This window comes from Cebus imitator, unplaced genomic scaffold (assembly GCF_001604975.1).
Source record: "Cebus imitator isolate Cc_AM_T3 unplaced genomic scaffold, Cebus_imitator-1.0 Scaffold75, whole genome shotgun sequence".
NCBI lineage: Eukaryota > Metazoa > Chordata > Mammalia > Primates > Cebidae > Cebus > Cebus imitator.
In genome coordinates, this window is record NW_016107390.1 from 3,887,147 (window position 1) to 3,896,567 (window position 9,421).

Below are 9,421 nucleotides of genomic sequence, written 5' to 3' on the forward strand. Positions count from 1 at the left end.
GCCCCGAGCGGGAGGAAGGAGGGGGCGGGGAGGCGGCGGGGGTCCCCACAGCGAGGCGCAGCCCGGGAGGAGGCCGCAGACCCCCGCCCCGCTCCGGGCGCGCCCGGGGGCCTAGAGCCGCCGCCCCGCCGGCGTGACCCGGCCCCCGCCCGAGCGGTGTTTTCTGGTGATGAATTTGTAGCCGATATCCGATTCCCAAGTAGAGTCTCCGCCTCCTCCTCTCCCCGCCGCCGCCCTCTCTCCTCCCTCCCCCTCCCGCCGCCGCCGCCGCCGCCTCCCGCTCCAGCTCCGCGGCCCGGCCCGGCCGGCTCCCTCCCTCCCCTGCAGCCCTTCGCTTGCCCTCCCGCCGGCCGCACCGGGCTCCAGGAGGCCAGAGGCTCTGTGGGGTGGGGGGAGGACAGGAGGGGAGGAGGAGGGAGGGGGGACCCCCGAGTCGCCCCCTCTCCTCCCCCCGCCCCCCCGGCTCCATCCTCCGCCGCCGCCCGAGCAGCTGCGGGGCCGCCGCCGCCGCCTTTGCAGGTAACAGCCACCGCCCCCAACTCTCGTCCCCTCCCCGCCTGGCCTCCACTCCCTCCGGGCCCCCGGCCCCGGTGCGCCCTCCCTGCCACCCTCGGGCGGGGGGTGGCGGCGGGGTGGGGTGAGGCGGGGGCTTCTGGGTTGTCCCAGCGCCGGGGGCGTGGGCGGGGGCTGGGTCACCGGAGGCTTCGGGTGTGGGTGTGGAGGCCAGGGGATGCCCAGCGCGGTTGACACCGACACCCCCCGCTTTCCGGGGGAAGCTGGGGGGCGGCTGTGCGCAGCGGGCCGGGGGAGGGGTGTTCCCGGCCTAGCGGTACTGTCTCTGTCTGGGCTGCCCCGGCCCGGCGCCTCCTGTCGCTGCGCAACTCTCGCTCCTTCCCCTCGCCCCTCCCCGCCCGGGCTGCGCGGCGTGGGGAGGGGGCGCCCGCCTGGACCGGGGACGGCGGCGAGGTTATATAACGCGTGGAACGCCGGTGTCAAATGTGTTTGGGTTGGGGGGAGGGAGCCGTCTGCTGCGCGCCCTGGCGCTGAGGCTGTCTGCGCGTGGGGTGGGGTGAAGGCGAGGATGCACAGGCGTCCCCGGGGTCTCCTTCCTTCCCCCACCCTTCCCCGCCACCGGCGCGCAGGGAAAGACGGCACTGGTGGGGTGGGGGTGTGTGTGGGAGGTGGGTAACGTGCTTGTCTGTGTTTTTAATAGTAGTGGGGTTTTGATCCGCTTGGGAGTTGTGTTCTAAGAATAGAAATGTGCGGAAGATGCTGGGTTTGGCTGATCCAGTGATGCTGTCGCTGCTGGCGGCGGCGGCGGCGGCTGTGGCTGCAAGTAAACAAACCAGCCTCTTCCTTGTCCACCTCCTCCTGCGCATCGGTCCGCATCAGCCATGATGCCGGCGGGGCCCTTCAGAGCCTAAAGTTGAAGCCTAGCTGGTTGCTGTGTTGACCCTGACGCCGAGGCAGGGTCATCCCTTGTTTGGGATTTCCCCGGAATTTTCAGTTAGCCTAGAGAGAGAGAAGCTCGTTGGGGCCAGGTTTTTCCAATGCCGATATTTACTGTTTACGATCTGAAAGCAGAGGAAATGCTTACCCATAAGTCAAAGCTGGGATGCTCACATTTCTTCCATCAAAATAATGTTGTTATGAAAATAAAACCAACTCATTTCACCAGTGTGGTATTTTGGTTGAAAGCCTGGTTTTGCAATTGATGAAGTTTCCAAATGGAAAGTCAACAGTGAAACCTTTGTTTCTATATTGATTAATTTCTAGCTCCATTAAAATGGCCAAACTTCGTTTTTAGTTCTTGAGACTAAAGATATACAACAGCGACTTTTTGTAGTTAATACACTGGCATTCGTCTCAAGCCAACAGTTTAGACCTGTGTTCCATATTTGGTAAAGCATGGTCATATTATAGCTTTTAGTAGAACTATAAATCACTAGCTAACCACTGGGTTTTGTTTTTGGTAGAAACTCATTGGCTTAGGTTATATATTTACTTAGGAAAGCCAAAGGTGTAAGAGTCTAATAAAGATGGTGTAGGAAATGAAGATTAGTTTTCAGAACTTGAATATCACTTGCGAAATGTGTATAAACGAATATAAACATTCCAGGAGGTGGTTGTCTTGAAAATGTTTTATAACTAAAATAGCAACTTAATACTAAATTACTAGTTTTCCAAAGTTTTAATGCACAGTTACATGCAAGATAGTTATCAGGACTGTAATTTTTTTTCCTTTTGCCAGCACATTATCTTGATTTAGAAAATTTACCAAGGTGATTGTACTTGAAAGTTTACCAGGGAGATGGTACTTGATCTTTTTGTTTTCCTTTCTGGGGTTGACCCCAATATCTTTGATTGGCTTGAGTTTCCAATTTTAAAGTGAGGGCGGGCAAATACTGCATGAATGAGACAATGGTGAAATTTCGGTGAATGTAGGGCTTTAGTTTTCAGTTGTGTGTTTGTATGTGGATTTGCAGCATGTTTTCTTACAGTATTTAAAAAGTCCAAAGTAATCCTACAAAAATTATGAAATTATTTGTATTCGTTTGGCTTGTTTTCCATAGCTATTACTCGAGTGAATTATTTTCCAATTTAAAATTAATCTTTGGCTTAATCTTGACACTGACTCTGAGTTGTATATTTCAAAGTACTTTAAGTTACTGCTTTGGACTTTTAAATAATGTAATTTTATAGCTGTAAAATATTTTAAATAAGATTATATTTCACAAATACTGGAGTGTGAACTGTTTGCTGGTTTAATTAAAAACTTTTAATACTTACATTTCATTCAGAAAATTGCTGTCATTACAAGGGATTTGTTTTTAGAGTCACTGGAAATCTAAGTAAACGTGTTGATGAAACTTACCAGGGAACAAATGTGCTTAGCATACAGTCTTGTGGAAAGTAAAGACTTAAGATTTTTTTAAACTGTAGCTTTTGATTTAAACATATGAGAAATTTTCTTATAAAAATACAGTGGAAATTTCCAGCTATCTGGGTTTTTTAAAAATGAGGAACCTGTTTTACAAATTGATTTTGTGGAAGTTTAGCCTTTGCTTAAACTTAGTGTATTTCTGTGAAAAGATAGCTATACTTTCTTTTGTTGTTTTATCTTTTGGTTCTAGAATTTGTCCTTGGGAAGATAAGGTAATTACTGTTAACAACTTGTTAATTGGATATTTAGCATGATTTGATAGGAGCTTGTCTTTATAGTGTGATTAAGTTTTGAAGTGTTAAAAAGAAATTTAAAGCTGTCTTAGATTTGAGCAACAAAATGTAAACTGAAAAAGCATTTTCATTTTGTTTTGAGCAAATCAGTCTTGTAATCTGACTTGCATTTTTATTTTGAAGTTAATATGCATTATGCACACAATTTTTGTTAGAAGATTTGTGTTACTCCAGGTTTCAGCATGTGCATCAGTATTTTAAATCCTGGTCACACAGCATACCTTCTTCTGGAAAGATAGTCCTGAATCATCTGACAGCAAATACTTTGTCATGATCTTTTGCATAGGACAGCATTAGATTCAGTTTAGAGTTAATGCTAACCAGTGCCTGGTGAGCAGTTGCCATGTGCCAGGCACTGTTGTGTGTGCTTTACCTGTATTCATTTAATCATTGAAACAGCCCCTGCCAAACTTTTGAGAGTGATTTTCCCATAAGAAAAACTTATTGTGGCATTTAAAAAATGCCTTTTATTTAAACTTTCCTAATTCTGCAACACTTCTAAGTGTTTTTCTTAACTTGATTGTACCTATCATTAAACTGTGACAGTTCTAAATTTGGATAATTTGATACAGTAATTTCCATAGCATCAAGTTAGTACAAAAAGTGTATTGACCCATTAACATTCCCATTCATTTGTTTAAAATGCCAAATTAAATACTTCAAATGTTTATGTATTATAGCATCAGTCTTTCATCAAATTAGATGTAAACTCATTTTCTCTGCCAAGTAATCCTTAAATATTAATGGATAGATAAAATTTGTATATGCTTCTTGACCTGTTGATGTGTTTTTTGGTTCTGCTGCTTTTCAGTACTCTTATCACCTACTACAGATATTTCTCATTTCTAAATATTAACAGGGGAAAGTAAGAAGATATACTACAAGAAAACACTAGAATTTCAAATGAGAATTTTTCTTCCCTGTATTAGATAATGCCTGTGTATGTGGATGGAATTTTAGAAATTTGTAATTAAGAGATTCCCAAGATGGATTTTAGGAGGATTTTATATGTCTTATATTAGATAAGAAATCATCTGACTCTATCTGGGGGACTAGGGGATGGGAGGGGAAGAAGGATAGTATTTTCCAATAACGGAGCTTAGCCCACATTTTGTCTTAGTTGAATTGCTGTTTGAATGTTTTATTTTCCAATTATAAAACTTTTGAGGATGTGAACTTTGTATATATAATCATGTCTTTCACCTATGGTGCCGTATGTATATGAAGTAGATACTCATAGATTTTAACTTGAAGAATCATAAATATTAGCTCTGAAAGAGCTGTAAAGCTATTCAGAGTTAATCTAGTGTTACACTTTTATTTTTCTGGCTCAGAAAACTGAGGTATAGGTAATTAAAGTGACCTTATACATCATCACTTTGGATGGGTCAGGGACTGAAGTTTCTTGGTCTGGTAGTCTTCCTAATGCACCAATGTGATGAACTTTGTTATAGGATTGCGTACCTATTGGTTAGCTCAGTTTAATCTAGGGTAAATCCTGTCAAGCTGATTCTTGGTATTTAATGGAACATATATCAATTGCATTTTATGTGTATGGATAGATTTTTTAAAAATTAGGCTCCCAAGACAGATTTTAAAATGATTTTTACATGTGTGTTGGAAAAATTTGGCCAACTTTGCAACCAAATTTTTTTTTTTTTTTTTTGAGACAGGTTCTCACTGTGTCACCTGGGCATAATCACCGCCTAGACGTCCTGGGCTCCTGGGCTCAGGCGATCCTCCCACCTCAGCCTCCTGAGTAGCTGGGTCTGCAGGTGCCTGTAATCATTCCCAGCTAATTTTTGTATTTTTTGTAGAGGTGGGGTTTTGCCACGTTGCCCATGCTGGTTATGAACACCTGGGCTTAAGTGATCCACCTGCCTTGGCTTCCCAAAGTGCTAGAATTACACGTGTGCCACCATGCCTGGCCACCTGAAATTCTTTTAGTAGCAGCCCCCAACCTGTCCTTGGTATTACAGGTGCCTTCTCATAGAGGCAGCCTACACTTTATGAGAAATGGAGGGAACAAGTTATCTGTAGCTCTTTTAGTGGTTTAGGTGAAACAGGCACCTAATAAGCATTTTTCTATTAGTTTCAAATTAAAATATTAAGTATATCACCCAGTACAAGTTGCTTTTTTATTTTTAATAACGGACCTGTTGATCAAAATGGTAGTCGGATCCCCTAAACAAGCGTAAGGAAACGGCCAGGAAAATACTTCATGTTTTTGTAGAAATGTTTTAAAGTTAATCAAATTGATTTTTTTCAGAATTGGCAGTTTGGAAATAGCCAGGTGTGGTGGCGTGTGCCTGTAATCCCAGCTACTTGAGAGGCTGAGGCAGGAGAGTCACTTGAACCTGGGAGGTGGAGGTTGCAGTGAGCCAAGATTGCACCATTGCACTCCAGCCTGAGCAACAGAGCGAGACTGTCTCAAAAAACAAAACAAAAAACAGAATTGGCAGTATGGAAGAACTGATATGTTTTTTGGAAGGTTGGAATTTTGTGTCTTCAGATATTTTGCCATATTCGGAACTTTAGTGAAATTATCTATAGAAAGAGCTTTAAGAAAATCCCACAAAGTGCTCTAGAGAGAAAAGATATCCAAGGTATATAGCTTATGTGGCTCACTTTCTCTATATGATTTTTTTTTTTTTTTAACAGAATAACATCTCTTAATAGGAAGACTGTCTTGGAATTATTTGAAGTACAGAGCAAATTGCCCAGAATTTCCTTTCTATTTCAGAGCATTTCTTCTTCCTCAGATCCTTCTAAAAGTTTGATATAACCCTATGTATTTATTATGGTATATATTAGTTTTACTGACTTCTTGAAATCAGAAAATGCCACAGAATTGTATTATAATTACCCTTGATCATCATTTGTTTTTCAAAGTAGCAACATTCTGTTGTATTTGAACTTCAGTTGTTCTTTACTAATTCAGTTTGGCTAGCATATATAAAGTATGTTAAAAAATTGTGGGGAGCAAATACATTCTATTTAGTAGTAATTACAGACAGAGGTTAGAGAAACTTGTATTATTGGATTTTTTTCTGGCTTTTAACTTAGATATTAACTTACAGGAAATTATTAATCTGTGAATTTTGTTCTTTGTAAAGAATTGCTGGGTGTCGTTTAATTTTATATAAACTTACTTTTAGTCTTGTTATTTCATTTGTGATGCCTTAGTTATATTTAATTTTTAATTCATTTAAAAAATTTTACTTTTTGGACTTCTGAAAAATCTGATACTGAAAAAATATTTAGAACTATTTGCAAATGTTAATTACATGTTTTTGAGAGTTCATATTGTGTTACTTGGTAGAAAGCATACCAAATTGATAGAAGACTTGAAGGTAGTCACTTTTTCTTTTTTTTTTTTTTTTTTTTTTTAAACTTGTTGCTAACTTGTCATAACTGTGCGAAAGTAATATTATTGGTTGGTCACAGGTTCAAAATTGTGGCTGTAATAACTACTGCACAAATTTGTTTTTTACAAATGAATTGATATATGTGAAAGCTCTGATAAGTTACAAGTTTGGAAAAGATTTTTTTTAAAGAAACCACGTAGTTTTACTTACCTCCCTGTAACTCAGTATAGTCCTTGTCACAGAGTAGACAATCAGTACATATTTATTGACTGAATAAATATATGTGTGTGACATATTTTTGAGTTAACATTTTCAAAAGATGTTTGAAGAAGTTTAATTTTTGCTTAAAATTGAATGTCTGGTTGCTATAAGTAAACACGTATCTTTTACAAATTCTTAAAAGTATCATTAAGAAAATATGCCATTCTTTCCTATTTTTGTTTCCATAATTGATTATTTTGGTTAAATTAATGCTATATTGATAATATATTGATGATGGTTGTTTTGTTTGGAGTTGAAATTCGATCTCAACAAAAATGGGGAAAAACTCAAGGAAAAAAAGGATAAGTATTGTGTTCTAGTCCTTGCCATTAATGGAGGTCTATAGGAAACATACCTTAAGGAATAGGGCAGAGTATTTATTATAATTCTAATTATAATTTATAGATAAGTGCTTCTTTAATGTTTAAATTTAGTTTTATTTTTAGGATGGCTTAGTGCCATTCTCTTTTGATTTATATTTGTTTGCTTAGCCTGTTTTTTTGTTAGCTGTCTAAAGCTGCATCTTCATTCCTTCATTCATCCACTCATTCATTTATTCCATATTTGTCAGCATTGCTTAAGTGGTAGACACTATCAAATTGCTTTACTAAATTATAATGTGATTGAATGAAGTGAAATATGCAAAATGTTTTGTAAATTATAAAATGACATTCCAATGCCATTATTATTATCATCAAATTCTCAAATAGTTCTGAATGAAGATACCTTTATTTTAGTGTAACTGCTTTGTGTAAAATCTAGATTGAATCTGTCAAGAATTTTGTGTGAAGCTTTATAAGAATGGGAAAAATGAAATTAGCAATGAAATGTTTAATGCATTAAGATTAAAAGAAAAACCAAATTTTGTTTTATATAGCTCATTGGATGGAACACATTTGTAGAAAAGTTAGGGCTATATATGGAAGGAGGTGAACTTTTGTCTACCCCAGGAAACAGATGACAAAGTTCCAGCTCATCTTGTGGATTAGTGTTTTTAGTTAAGCTGGAAGACTGAATGGAAGAGCGAAGATGCTGTGGTGCAGGAGTATTCCTGCTGTAGGAAAGTTAAAGCACGTGGTTTGCTGCTTACTAGTCAATAAAATTGTTTTTATACCCAAAAGACAGCATTTATTTCTAACATCATAATTCCAGAGTAGTCTACCCATGACAGCTTTAAAATTATGTTCAAAGAATGTATCATTTTAGCCAGTAGAGACCCAGGAGCAGTTTTTAAAGCTGAAAATTACGATTATAGGTAATATTTGATAATAGTTTCAGTGAAAATGGATAAAGCCATCTCTATAATATATGCTTGGATTCACTGCCTCTGATGAAGATTGTAAATTCTGTCCTGTTGATTTAACATACATTTTAATAGTTTAATCTTCATTTTTTTCCCTTTTTTTTCCCCCCTGCATGGGTAGGGTAATGGGATTTAACAGTTTAATCTTAAACATATGAGCACTGATAAAATTTATCTAAACCAGTTTTTAGAAACAGTTTCATTATAAAACAAAATTGATTGATTTTTGGGTGGGTCTGGATATTTCAGTGTTTTGTTTTATACTGAAGAAGTAATGAGTAGAAAGAGCATATGCCTGGTTGTCTGCTCCTGGTTGGCCATTTGGTGACTTTTTGATCTTGAGCAAGTTACTTGATCTGCCTCGGTCTCTGTTTCTTCAGCTATAAAATGGGGGTCCCTCCAGCTTTAACATTCTGATAATAAAATGTTCACTTCAAAAAATAGAATCAATTTTGAAAATGTTTTTTAGTGTTCTTTAAAAGCACTAAATATATTGTAATACAAGCCATTTTAATAGAAAGTATGTATTTATATATGTTAATTGGATATATATTATTTTTTATTACTAATTATTACCCTAATCTCTTTTCTGTTTCCACTCAAAGAATAGTAAGATCTGAATTGTGTTTTACTCATATTATATAGTTTCATAGTAAGAAACCAAGAATGGCCTTAATAGATGTTGAGCCCCTTGCTACAAGTATTACCAAAGAGAAGTGTCACAGTGCAGCTCTTCTAGAGACATCATGCACCAGTGTCTTGCCAGTTTTGAACTTAGAATTCTTTATGCAGTATAAGTAGTTAACCCTTCAGTTATCTAGCCATATATTATGTAGCCAGTTGACCATGTTGGATTCTTTAGGATGTTAAATCCAATTAAAATGATGTTTATATTCTTTACCGAAGGTTTTTGTTTTTGTTTTTTTTTAAAATATGTGTGGTGAAATGAGTCTTGTCATTATGTGACCATTTTCTATGACAGTAATAAATTTAGGCTTTGCTGAGTTAAAGTTATACATATTTCTTCATTTTTAGAACCTTTACTATGCCAATAGTGATACTTCAAGAGAAGGACATGTTTGTGGAATTTCCCACTTAGTGGCCCACAGAATTTCTCTTTTTCATCTTTATTTTCATTATTTTTCTAGAATTTCTCTAATTTAGTATTCTGCCAAATGTGTTTTGGGAAAATACATCCAGATTCTAATACCACCCCCCCTTTTTTTTTTTTTTTTTTTTTTTTTTTTTTTTT

At 38.6% G+C, this 9,421-nt stretch overlaps 1 protein-coding gene across 2 annotated transcripts in view; it reads left to right on the plus strand.

Annotated features, from left to right (window-relative positions):
* Positions 1-409: 409 nt before the first annotated feature.
* Positions 410-9,421, plus strand: part of AKT3 (AKT serine/threonine kinase 3) — a 333,950-nt gene continuing 324,938 nt past the window's right edge. For both annotated transcript variants that reach the window (XM_017531949.2, XM_037739836.1), the window contains exon 1: positions 410-519. The gene's annotated coding sequence lies outside the window, so the exon portion shown is untranslated. The remainder of the gene's footprint in view (positions 520-9,421) is intronic.